The 12560-nt window shown below is 38.2% G+C and overlaps 1 protein-coding gene across 1 annotated transcript in view; it reads left to right on the plus strand.

The window, feature by feature from the left end:
* Positions 1–12560, plus strand: part of LOC108792938 (glutamate receptor ionotropic, kainate 2) — a 542451-nt gene that overhangs the window by 109087 nt on the left and 420804 nt on the right. The window lies entirely within an intron of this gene.

Genomic DNA, 12560 nt, shown 5'->3' on the forward strand with positions numbered 1-12560 from the left:
GTTGTGGAATATGGTGTTGTTTTTGAAATATTTTCTTTTATTAAACTTTTAATAAAATACAGTGTGGAACTACAAAAAAGATCACACACTATACCATGAAACTGTTGTGCCAATGGCCCATTTTAGGAAGTGTGGGGCTGTAGGGCCCATTCACACCAGTTTACTGTTCCAAAAAAACTCAGGGCCGGTTCACACCATATGCAGTGCGTTCCAGCCCGATTGTGGCCAGAACGCACTGCCTCGCATTGCGGCCGGCTCACTTTTTAGCGGGGCAGGAGGGGGCGAGGTGAGCCATTGAAGTGAGTGGCACCTGAGCCACGCCCTCCGGCCGCAATGCAATTGCCCGCATGGGATCGCAAGGCACATTGTGCCTGCAGTCCGGTCCGGCGCCTTACAATCAAAATAGTGCTTGCAGCATTTTGATCGCACCGGACCGCAGGCACAATGTGCCTTGCGATCCCGTGTGGGCGATCGCATTGTGGCTGGAGGGCGTGGCTACGGTGAAATTTACTGCATATGGTGTGAATAGGCCCTTAGTTTTTTTGGAAGAGTAAACGTTCCTATAGCGTTTACATCTGTTGTGACTGCAACTTACACTGCTCAGTTTAGGCATATTACTGCTACAAAAATAAAGTCAAGTGTTTCAACCAAAACTACCTAAAATCTTTTGTATCAAGTTGCAATTATCAAGCTGCTGCTGTATTTAAGCCAAGCAATAATGTAACAGTAAACAAATTACACATTCAATATATGTGATACCAGAATACAGTGTCACTAAAGCTGTCCTTGAGAATAGTACTGTTGTATAGAATGTATTAGAAAGGAATCACTCAGATTCACCCCAAATAAAACTGTACCTATAAATCTCACTGTAATAGCCTGCATAGTAGTGGTAATCCCATAATGACCACAGCTGATCACAGTTGAAAGTCAAATGGCTTTGTGTGCCATTGAGAAGGTGATTAGCTACATCTGATTTAGTTTTCAAGTCATTTTAAGAGGGGGTGATCCTTTTTCCAACTCAGTGATTTTGTTTTTGAATTTTTTTTCTGGCATGTTGGTGTTATATCTTTCACTTGGTTGTTATACGTTGCACTGAGTAAATACAGCTGGATAAAACAAAAAGTGTGTCTGTCTTCATTTCAGGCTGCAAAGCAAAAAAATTTGATTATTTCAAAGGGGGGTGATTCTTTTCTATACCCACTGTATATCTATAGGTATAGATATAGATATACAGTAAACTCCCGATTATCCGGCATTCATGCAACCAGCACTCTCAAGCAAACGACAAAAAGAAATCGAGGACATTTTGTTTTTCGCCAGTGGCTTAATGTGCATTAAAATGCTGTTGGTTGCTTGCTGCACACTAAAAATGTTGTTAGCAACTAAATTTATTTTGTTGCTAATTAAATTCTTTGTTTACGCTTTGCTGCCGGCCAGTCGGCAGCAGAATGTAAACAATGGGGAGAAATAGCCAGTCTGCTATTGGCTATATTAAATTGCAATTGCCAATATCAGGCTAGCTATTGTGCCCACCCACTGAGCAGAGGAGTGGAACTGAGAGAGAAGTTTCTTTCGAGTCCGTTCCTCTGCTCAGTAGGCAGGGTTTTAAAAGCCAGCCTGCTATTGGCTATTGCAGTTTGAAATAATCAATAGCAGATTGGCTTTTGCTCCCAGCTGTTTCCATTCACCTGTTGGCTGCCACAGGTCCCCAGCAGGCTGCCCTGAGGTCCCCAGCAACCGCGGGACTACACGGCTGTCCAAACTGTTTAAAAGTTTAAAGCACCAGTATCACCACTCAATATCGGGACATTGTCACAAGTACGAGTAAAAATGTCCAGTGTCAGCATCGGTACTGATATTGGTGCATCCCTAATATATATATATATATATAGGCACATTTTGTCTAAACACTTGCAGTAGAGCTACCCCTGCCGCTGCAAGAGTTAAGTGCTTGTTTTTGTCTAGGTTCAAAAATAATGAAGTTATACTCACTCAATCCCCAGAGCCAGTTTGCTCTTAGACTGGTCCCTTCCACCTTTCTCCTTCTACACTGCATTGATGGTCCCTCAGCATCCTTATTTCCCATAAGCAGTGTATAGAATGTGATGACTCACCTTAGACTGCTGCAGCAGAAGGGGAGCAAGGTGGAAGGGACTGGTTTAACAGCAAGTCAGCTCTGAAGCTTGGGTGAGTATAACTTTGTTATTTTTGAACCTAGACAAAAAGGAGCACTTAACCCTTGCACTGTGGGGGTAACCACACTGCAGGGGCTAAGAAAAACATTTGCTCAGAATTTTTCTTTAATGTAAAACTAATTGTTAGGATTCTGGTATTTGTTGTGATAAAATGTTTGACAAAATGTCTTAACCAAAAACTGTAATGACAGTAAACATGTATATTTTCTCTGAAAATACCCTTGGTGGTTTGTCTTCCAAGATTCTTTAAACAATTCTCCCAATACATTAATGTAGCAAATGGCACATTTACAGTGACTTTCTAATGACATTTTAAGGTTTTTCATTATTTATAATTCATTTTCACCCTAACCCTATGCTAAATATTACTAAAATGTGTACCTGTAGTATAGTTCTTGTTGTAGAGGAGAAAACATTATCTCCATAGCCATTAGGGATGCACCAATACCATTTTTTCAAGACTGAGTACCAGTACCGATACATTTTCTCAATTACTCGCCACTACCAATTACTGATACCCTTTGTTTTAGTGTCATGTGACAGTTTTTCTAAAACAATACAGACCAATGATTTTAGGAAAGTGGTGCAGCATCAGGGCTCAGTCACATCTGCAACCACTGGGAGCCAGGTAGTTCTGCCAGGTTCTCAGGTGGGCTGTGCAGGGTCTCAGGTGGGCTGTGTAGGGTCTCAGATGGGCTGTTTTGGGTCTCAGGCGGTCTGTGAGGGGTCTCAGGAGGGCTGTGCGGGGTCTCAACAGAGATCCGGATGGTCTTGTGGGCATGTGCAGGCACTGGAAATCCAGTATTTACATATATTTAACACATAACAAATTAGCTTTAAATCAAGCTCTTATGGAGCTCTTTAGCTGTAGGAATTGTGGAGTGATTTATCCTCAAGGTCAGGCCCGGCGCTACCGCAAGGCAAGTCAGGCGGCCGCCTGACGGCGCTGCAGGGTGAGGGCGGAAAAACAGGGCATTTTGACAAGTACTTGTACTTGCCAAAATGCCCCGATGCTTGTGCTATGTTGTTTTTTCACTTACCTTCGGTGCGGGAGAGCAGCGGCTGGTCCGGTGGGAGGAGGAGGTCCTAGAAGGAGGTTCGGGGGGGGGGGCAAAAATGCACATTGCTTGTGTAGGCAAGAATCCTAGCACCAGCACTGCTCAAGGTTCACAGTTCACAATTAAAGCAGTGGAATAGTCCAAGTCGGGTTTCTAAGCATTTATATGTTCCTCTATCGTCATCTTTCAGTATACCTGCTCTGTGTTTTCATTAGTAATTAGAAGTCTGGCAGGCTGTTGAGATACTTCTGGGATGAGGAGCAAAATGGGCTGAGCAGCTGAGAGAGAGTGAAAGTGCTTCTTCAGTAAACTTTAAAGTGGCTCTTGCACCACTTGTGTATTTACAGTCCCCCAACCAATCAAAAAGTTTTAGCAAAATGAAAAAAAAACTTGTGCGGTAAATAATTAATACCCCAAAGCTCATGAAAAGATGTTTCTGTGATGTACTGTACATCTTTTTTGCAAAATGTGGCATTCCCTGGGATCTCTTTGCAAGGAAGTTGTGGTCACCACCTGCAGTACATAACTCAGAGTAAGATAAGTATATTTACTAATCATTTTTCCCCGCTCGCATTTTTAAAATCTTGCTGCAGCATCTTGGCATGCGGGGTATGGAAAACAGGGGACTGTGCTTGGAAGCTCAAGGTCCATTCTGAGGATGTATTACGCCACAGTATATGCAGCTACAGAGTTCTGCAAAAATATATTTTAAAGATCACTGCTTGTTCTAAATATATGCAAATACTTGAATGTCCACTGTGCACAGGTCTCCTTTATGCTGTGTTTACTTCAACAATCCAATCATGTGCAAATATAATCTCCTTTTTGTTTTCCTTTGCACATGGTTCAAAGTGTATAAAGCTTTATCATACTCACTAATCTTGTTCAGCCTGTGGGTTTAATAAGAGAAAACCAATTGATTCACCCATACATGCTAAACAATGTGGATGGAGGAATCTCCACTGCTGACAATTGTTTTCAGGAAGCCACAGCATCCACAGCTGCCTGGATGCATGGACAGCAACTGCATCTGTTAGAATGCAGTCACTGTCCAGCCAATAATTTGCCACCTGGCTCAGGGGATTTTAAAATCAAATTTTATTGAGCCAGATTGTACATGCATGGCTCAAACTTTGGCAAATTCATCAGGAATCACCCAAAATTGGAGCTGTGAATGGCCATCTTAAGCTGAACATTTCATGTTTAGGTGTGCATTGTCTACAGTTTTAGTAAATCAATCCCAGTCGCAAGCTGTGCAGTTAGTTTCCCACTACCATGCTGTCTTCTTTCCCACCTTCTTTGCTATAATTGTTATAGTTGTTATAACTGAAAAGTGAATCAAATTTCTCATGATGCATTTTTTCTGTATATGCTATAACCTTTTAGGTGAGTTTTAGGTCTTTACTGCATTATGAAATATAACAGATGCAGTATTGATTTCCATAACTCAGTAGCATTGTCAGCAAAAAACAAATGCCATAATGTTTTATAAGTGAATCTAATATGTACTTTTTGCGCTTTGTGCAATGTAGTTTTAGATGCTGAGAGCATAGTAAGATAAATATTTACACTTGGCCTGTGTGGAATATTAAAAATATGATATTCTATTTTCTTGCTAGCTGAAATACTTTGCTGGTAAATCTAAAGGTAGAAATGGTTCTCAGAATTTTGCTTAACCCTTAAACCTTCTGTAATTTCAGTCTGAATTTTTAATGGCAAAATCTTTTATTGCAGTGATGATGCTTTTAAAAAGCAGTATTAAAAAAAGGTTTGGAAAATGTGTTTTGTGTGAGTTGTGAAACAATTGCAATGAACACATTGCTGTAGCCTGATTTTGGAACTTTACTTCTGTCCATCTGCCCTTCATGCACCATTGAGTTTTCCTTCGAGTTCTCCATTCTAGTCCTTCTTTCTTTCATCTCTTTTTCATTTATCCTGTTACTTTTTCCTCTCTTTCTTTCCTCCTCTTTTTGCTCTGACATTTGTCCTTCTCAGTCTCCCTTCTTGCCCCCCCCCTTTAGTTTTTTTTCCTTTGTGACCTTTGGCTTCCATATTCTGTACCCCTCCTTTTTGGGCTTTTCACTGTTCCCATGGTCTCTTGGGAGTCTTAATTTAATGGTCTAAGTAACTGATCATGCTATGTATTCATTCTAATATTTGGCCAAACAACAACTGAAACGCAAATCAAGCTTTGTCATGCTTATGTTTTGAGTTTTGTACATATAAATTAATGTTTGTGTATTTGCACTAATGAACAAGTATACCTAATAAGGTGGTCACTGACTGTGTTTTTGGCATGGTGCTGCAGAATAAATATTAACATATTTGAAGGAATTTGTAGTGCTGATGCATGAATTGATGTATGTCTTTACAAGCATAAATTCTTATTTCATAAAAGGAAAAAAAGATTCATCATTAAAGTAATAGCAGATAAACTTTTTGCAGTAACAGCCACATGCACACATTAAAAAAGAAAGTTTTTAATTAAAGCTCCACTAGAATAACAAACTGGTATAATGGTCAAGCATCCAGTCAAATTAAAGTGTATGTAAAGCCAAAACCTTTTGTTTTAGATAGAGTAGAGAAGGGTTAAAACCCTTATTAGGTTACATTTTGCTGTCCAGCTGGAGAGATTTTTTTCCTTTCTTCCTGTTCAAGAGACAAGAGACAAAATAGGGAGTCTCTCCAAAATCATAGAGAGTTTTCAGAGGACCAGGTTTCCACATTGGAGGATTTACTCTCACTTATTCCTCTGACAATGGTTACAAGGACAAATAGAAGGAAACATGGGCAATGATAACAACTTGGCAAGAGCATAACCCAAAACTAAAAAGAGAGATATTTGCTGAACTGGTAATTGATAAATCCTTAGGTGATTGTTCTCAAAACTATGAACATACTGCAAGAAGCAACTTTTGTAATAATGCAATGTTTTTAATTCTATTTGTGTGCCTATGTTGGCATACACCATTTGCAAAGGACCCCACTTTTGTTCCAATTCTCCAAAACTAAGTTACACTACCTGACATTTTCAAAATGTAGTGGGGGCACCTCAGTTGCAAAATGAATGGTGTAAATACTAAAAAAGATACTTTATCTTCAAATTTGGTAGTTATTTTTTTTTGTGCTGTCCTCCTGGTCAGATGGGGGTTTCGGGTCCTGGGGATTCAGATTTGTATTTTATTTAATTTTACTTCATGTTACTATTTATTGGACTTATTAGACAATCTTACCACTGAATCCCTAAATAGATATAGGGAAAATAGGTATCCCAGGTAACCTGATCTATGATTAACCCCTTCACAACCAGCGACGTACTGGCATCGGGGTTGTTTAAACAGAGCCACCGGGACTCTGTTTAAACGTGTAAAGCCTACTGTTGGCTCTACAGTATAAGCGATTCTGGTGGCTCAGCTGCTGCTAGATCGCTTCTATGGGTTTCACGGGCTCCGTTGCCCCTCCTACGGACCTGGGACCGGCTTCTTTGGTCGGTGGGAAGCTGGGGAGGATATGGGCAAACCTCCATTCGCTGATCCCCTCCCCGTTCTATGGGACCGGGAGTGATGCAGATTGCATCACTTCCGGTCCCATAGCTGTCAGTACTGAGCGTCTGAAGCCCAGCTATAAGCTATTGAAGTGCAATCTGCACTTCAATAGCTTATTTAGAGTGTAAAGCTGACTTTTGGACCCCCAGCATCACCTTAAAGAGAATATATAATGAATGGGGGTTTTAAGCAATTGTCAGGCCTAAAATGTGGAATATACCATGGGTGCAAAAAATGAAAAAAAGGCCTCAGTCATGAAGGGGTTAAAATATAATTTTTGTTGGACTCATGTAAAAACATATAATTCATTATTTATTTTAAAACAGATTGTTTATTAGAAAGCAGGCTGTTTAACTATATGTTATTATAAAGTGTTATGATATTGTCAAATTATTGCACTCAGTTAAAAAATGTCACTTTTTGAAATATTGCTGTCCTTTTTTTTTCCTGAGTGAGCTAATTAATTTATGGTAGAGTATACAACAGGGAGATTTGCATTAAAATGCTTAACTTAATGTAACAACATCTTCAAGGCAATATTTATTGCTCTCTGTGTACTTAAATTCCAAAAATAGAATTAGTCCATTGAGGAACTCAAAATCAATATATAACTCATTCAGAATTAATTGGTTACATTAATTAAACATGTAAAATGCAATTCCCATAACCATGGATAAAAGCCAAACTGTGCATTGTTTTGAGTACAGTTGCTTGTAGTTGCAGGTAGTAAATCATCCAATTTCAGATATGTCAGTAAAGCCTCTCAGTGGAACAGGCCATTTTCTGTGCCTGTGAAATGAATATGGCATTTACTAATGTGTTAATCCTAAATTATAACACTGTGTTGTTTCATACTGTATATCTTATATTAATAGACATGTAAAATTAATACTGTCAAAGCACAATCAAAACCTACAATACAAGTAACCTGAACTACTTTATTTAATTCAAGAGCTAATGCATTTCCATAAATCTGTTTTACAGAAAGTTAAAACTAAATTCATATGGACAAAAATTTGACCTAATAATTGATAATCTCAAAGATAAAAAATGGTAACCGCTCAGAGACATGCAGCTAAATTCAATAAAAACCTACAAACTGAAGATAGAAAATACTAGTATCCTTATTTGCAACAGGCACATAGCAGGGAGAACTGCCTTTCATCTATAAACTTACATTTTTCAAAAAGAACAACAAAACAACCAGAGGCACCGTCCACTCATGAAATATGTTTTAATAGAAATCATATAAAAGACTGGTACCCACAATAAAACAAGTGTTGTCATATGACAAACTCACCCTCATGTCTCTCTCTCCTGTGCAGATATTCTCTGCAGCTCTCAGTGTAATGTGTACAACCAAAGATGTAGAATGAAACCCTAAAACGGAAAGTACTTGCTGCACAGAGACAGGCACCCTTACAACTCATGTGTCAAACATAAATGATCTGGCTAACACTTTTTAGGGCACACCTCCTTCATCATAGCCTCTCTGGTTCAGGATCGATTTGAAAGATTTATAGGGAGAGGCTTCATATACTACAGTCAATCACCTCCCCTGTTTACATGCATGCCTCCAGCTGGTTCACAGTCTTCTCTCATACCCCACCCAGTGAAACTCCCACTGGCTCAGATTTGTTGGACCACAATTTGTAATGCTGTGCACGTGCTGCATGAATGGCCCGCCCACTCTGTTAGTGTATTGGTTGCATTGGGATTCTTCTTTGGAACATAACTTCCAGAAATGACAATACAAATATATAATGATAAAGATCTCCACATCAGTCTCTCCTCAAAAAAAATATTTACGAAAATATTCATAATAATTATATTGATTATAATAACTCAGACATAAAAATGATAGTGAACACCACTACAACAAACAAGCAATACATGCATTTTACAAATGCTCTATTTTAATAAATATTTCTACAAAAAACTTAACCCTAATGAAATAATTTTAATACAAGTTTTATATGTATCTCTAGTTATGCATATCTAACTGTACATGCACATTTTTAAAAAGCTTTAACACTGTATGATCACTGTATATCACTGTATTGATATTTCTAAGTTAAGCAGTGCAAAGGGCTTTGTTGATCTGCAAGGTACATTACCCCAAACTACCCAATCAGATGTTCAGATTGCTACTGGCTGTTAGACTTTTCTTATTGCACTTTTAACCTATTGAATAGGTTTGTAAGTGTCTCCCATTAAAGTGTATCTAAACCCAAGAACAAATATTTAACATATTTCAGCTTTCCAGTAATTATATGTGGCTGAATTAGTTTTATTGTTTCCCCCTTTATTTTTACCAAGTAATCTTGAAAGTAACACACTGCCTTTTCTAGAGTGACAATGATTACTCATTGTTATCTGGTATCTGTGGAGTAGTAGGAATGTCAGTCTAGAACAGGGAGTGTTTTAGGGCTACAGGACAATTTTCCTTCTCTTCTCTACAGGGGAGATGATCTGTAGTTGGAGATCTGAACTAGGCAGGACTGATAATGCCTGTAGTAGTAGTGTTCAGGGCAGCATTCTCAGTTCCTGCAGGAAGTTATTCGCTCGCTGGATTTCTGGCACGATGATGATGTATTTTTGTTTTGTTTGATGTATCAAACAGAGATGACTATCATTGAAGTATGCCACACTTGCATAGAACAGGCTAAAGTGATGGGGTGCCTGGAGTGATAGCATGCTGTCTCATGTTTACAAGATGGAGGTAAAAGTGTTTAAAACAATTATTTTAAAAAACTCTTTTAGAATGTAGCAAAATCTGTGAGTATACTTTACACCATCCTTTTATAAATACACTGGACAATTTCAGAAAAGAGGTTCTTAGAAGTGAGGTGGTAGTGTAAGTTGCTATGGTAACTGTAAAAGAGAAAGTCAATAGGTCTAGAGTTAAAAATGAATAACAATGCAATGTTTTATTAGCACAGTTCCATAAACCACTGTCATATTTTTTTCTTTTTTTTCTTATGGTATATTTAGTTGATAATATTAACCTTGAATCAATGTCACCCTGTAAAACCAAAGAAAAAAATACTTTTATCATTAAATTATTATTTTTCCCAGAAAGCATCTAGTGCATACAAAAAGGGCACAATATTCTGAACAGGAAGATATAATTAAATCAATCTCATATTTATGTAAATCTTATAAAAGAGCAGCGAAGAAAACTCTGCCATGAATATGGGTCTTTGAATCAAGAGAATTTTGCTATCACAGTGACATTTTATCATCAAATCAGTCAATGTAACGCTTAACTGGTTACAAATTGCCGTTGATGGCTATAAAAAGCAATAATTGTAAACATTTATATCATAGTTTTGGAAACTACTCTAAATAAAAAATATTGTGTTACACTGAGTATTTGTCTTATCCTTTTTTTTTAGCATCACTGACCTGTTACATGCCTAGTGTTAATAAGTACAATTAAACTGGTTAATAGCACCATCCTTTTTTCTATACTGATAAAAGGTTGTTACAAAAAAAATCTATGCTTAGCTTAAGCAAAAACACAGCTGAGGCAGACAAGGGAATATCATGTATATAAAGAGACAGAAAAGGCCAACATATTTCCCTGCTACTGTACTGAAAGCTCTTTACATAGCTTATTAAAAATATAAGTGGAGCGTGGTCTTGATTGTTGTAGTTCTAATTTATAACCTACTTTAAAGTGGACCAGTTCTTAATCCTTTCCAACAACATATAACCTATTTTCCTGAACCTAGTGTGTCCAAAGTCTTATCTTACTTAGGAACATAAAACCCTCATGTCACAGCACTGATTGGCTCTGTGCTGTCACATGGGATATTTTACAGGTCCCACCATACATGGGGTACTTTGTTCTTCCATCTGCTCCTGAAGCTGAACAGAGCTGCAGTAAAGTAAAAGGGAAGATAAGCGTATGCTGGGGACTGGGGGCCCTATATGGACAAAGCACACATTTTATTAGAGATAAATCTGATAGTTATTTTATTAGAGGGCAGTGAGCTGCATATGGTTATGGGGATGGCTGCAGAAAGCAAATGCAGGTAAAAAATTATCAAATGCAAGTTGAGAGCTGTCTTGTTATTTAAATCTTCATAGCTGCAGCATTTTTGGTTGAGGAAAGCGTATTACTATTTGATATGAATAAAGCAAACTGATTTAAGGCAGCAAACACATTCAAGGATAAATACACTTTTGCTAAACACCTCCCTACCCTACTCCTCTTTCACCTTCTCAAACAAGAATTAACCTGTAGCTTACATAGGCTGCTTTAGATTTTATAAACTCCCCATTTTTAAAACAATTACAATTGCCTGCCTTTGCACAATTTGAAAAAGATCAGTGGCTTCACATATATTTTTAAGGCAGAGTATACCAGGTGCAACAAGGTCTTTCCACATCTGATTATGAATTTATGGTACCACATTTTGTAGACAATCTTACCCATAATATAATAAACATTATGCCACACCAGCACTTAAAACCCAACCACAAAAACTGATTCACAAATGTGCAATTTCTGTACTAAAAACAGTGTACTCTCTAAATTTTGATATGAAATGACAATTGTTGCAGAGCATGTAGTACAGAGGCTTCAGCTGAAGGGGGTTTGGCTTCACTTTATTCAGAGTGATTTAAAATAACTCAATAACAAGTTACATAAAAAGAACTGAAGGATTACTTGTACAGAGATTAGTACACAGCACTGCAAGTAAACATGTGCTTTGTCCATGGCATGCCTTTACTCCATATAGGTTCTGGTACATAAAAGAGAAAGGTTCAAGTTGAAAATTGGAGGTTACACTCAGGATTCCTAGGCTCAGGATTCTTTCCCACTTGCCATGTAGCAGCAGTGGGGGCCTGAGCAGCTACAGACAGAGAACCAATGGTGTTGCAAGGTATGGAAGATAATGTGTCACATATTCCACATATTCAGAAAAATAAATGTTTCTTTTTATTGCAGAATTGTCCAAAAAAGACCACTGTATGTATCTAATGAACCACAGTAAATAGGCATGATATTAATAGCGAACCATTAGTAATTCCCTGGACCTAAATCATCAATCTCAAATATACTGTAACTACCATCATTGTAATTTACTGTGATTGAGACATTGAATGAACCAGTTGATGTGGAGGAAAGTTCTTTAGTTTGTAAACTGTTTAGCATTTCAGTGTCACTCTCCAGCTAGAGAAGCTGATGAAGCCGATCTCTGCTTCATCAGCTTCTCTGGAGGTCCCTAGGTGACATTAAGGGTCTTGGAGACCCCTGATGTCTCCATAAAGAGGACCTGTCATGTAAATGTAAATTGGCTATCCCATAGGGGGCTTCTTAGCCCCCCATGTAATAGCAATAAAGTTGTGTGTGTATAAAAAAAAAGTAATACAAAAATGAAAGATTCATAAAAAAATAAAGAAGCATAACATTTATTTTTTTTAAACATTTTTTTAAGTCCCCGCCCCCGACATACACACGCATATATGCGTCAGGTGCGCCTACATGCCGCACATGTTGCATATTGCTGCAAACGTCGGAGTGAGAGCAATAATTTTAGAGCCATTAAGGCCAGGTTCACACCTGGGCGTTTTACAGCACTGATCGACGCGCTGTAAAACGCCCAGCAAATGAAATCCCATTATTTCCTATGGACATGGTTCTCACTTGGGCATATTTCAGCGTGTCGGAACATGCTGAAAAACGCCCTACGCCAAAAGAAGTACAGGAGCTTCTTTGGGGCGTATTTCCGCACGTATCCATTAGG

Source organism: Nanorana parkeri, unplaced genomic scaffold (assembly GCF_000935625.1).
Source record: "Nanorana parkeri isolate BGI_ZX_2015 unplaced genomic scaffold, ASM93562v1 scaffold703, whole genome shotgun sequence".
NCBI lineage: Eukaryota > Metazoa > Chordata > Amphibia > Anura > Dicroglossidae > Nanorana > Nanorana parkeri.